Source organism: Olea europaea, chromosome 18, assembly GCF_002742605.1.
Source record: "Olea europaea var. sylvestris chromosome 18, O_europaea_v1, whole genome shotgun sequence".
In the NCBI taxonomy this organism is placed as follows: domain Eukaryota; kingdom Viridiplantae; phylum Streptophyta; class Magnoliopsida; order Lamiales; family Oleaceae; genus Olea; species Olea europaea.
This window is the reverse complement of record NC_036254.1, coordinates 2,624,913-2,625,862: the sequence shown is the minus strand read 5'-3', so window position 1 is coordinate 2,625,862 and position 950 is coordinate 2,624,913. Positions and strand designations below refer to the sequence as shown.

The following is a 950-nucleotide window of genomic DNA, read 5'->3' as shown; positions in this document are numbered from 1 at the left end:
TTTGAATTATTAAATTATATAAAAGACAAATATAAAAATTAAATAAATAATTACTTTACCTTTTTTTAAAATGTAAAGACTATTATATTATTTAAATAAATTTAAAAAAATAAATTAAATATAATCTCATAAAAAAAATAGAATCAACATTGCTAAATTTACAATATTTGAATTATTAAATTATATAAAAGACAAATATAAAAATTAAATAAATAATTACTTTACCTTTTTTTAAAATTTAGACTATAGATATTATTTAAATAAATTTAAAAAAATAAATTAAAGATAATTTCATAAAAAAAATTGAATCAACATTGTTAATTTTACAATATTTCAATTATTAAATTATATAAAAGATAAATATAAAAATTAAATAAATTTGAAATAAAAAATTAAAGATAATTTCATAAAAAAAATTTGAAAAAATAAATTAAAGATAATTTCATAAAAAAAATAATCAACATTGTTAATTTTACAATATTTCAATTATTATATTATATTGACAATGATAAAAAAAATTAAATAATATAATTACTATTTAATCAAATAAAAAATTTAATTAATTACAAAAATTATAAAAAAAATTAAAATTTAAAATAATCTGGGCCGGTGATCCGGCCCAGATACCCGACTGTTACACAGTCTGGGCCGACTGTTAACAGTCGGTAACCGACTGTTAGAGCCGGTTTTTGGCCGTTCAATGGCCCGGTGGCCGGGAAACGGTCGAAAACCGCCATTCCCGGCCACTAAGCTCCAAAAAAGGTAAAAAATCTCATTTTTCACATTCCAGCATGCCCATAATCTATCTATTCATGCCCATGGATCTAATTTCAACCAAAATTACTAAGGATGCTAACTATGAAAAAAAGCATTCGAACTGGAGTTTTGATCAGAAAACTAACCGGTTCTTTTACTTCCACTGTAGATGATGATCGTTGATTGCGACGTTG

General features: G+C 22.4%; 1 protein-coding gene across 1 annotated transcript in view; it reads right to left on the bottom strand.

Annotated features, from left to right (window-relative positions):
• LOC111366594 overlaps nt 1-948 on the bottom strand; it is a 2,170-nt gene extending 1,222 nt beyond the window's left edge. The window contains exon 1 of the mRNA XM_022987322.1: nt 903-948. The gene's annotated coding sequence lies outside the window, so the exon portion shown is untranslated. The remainder of the gene's footprint in view (nt 1-902) is intronic.
• Between the last annotated feature and the right edge of the window lie 2 nt (nt 949-950).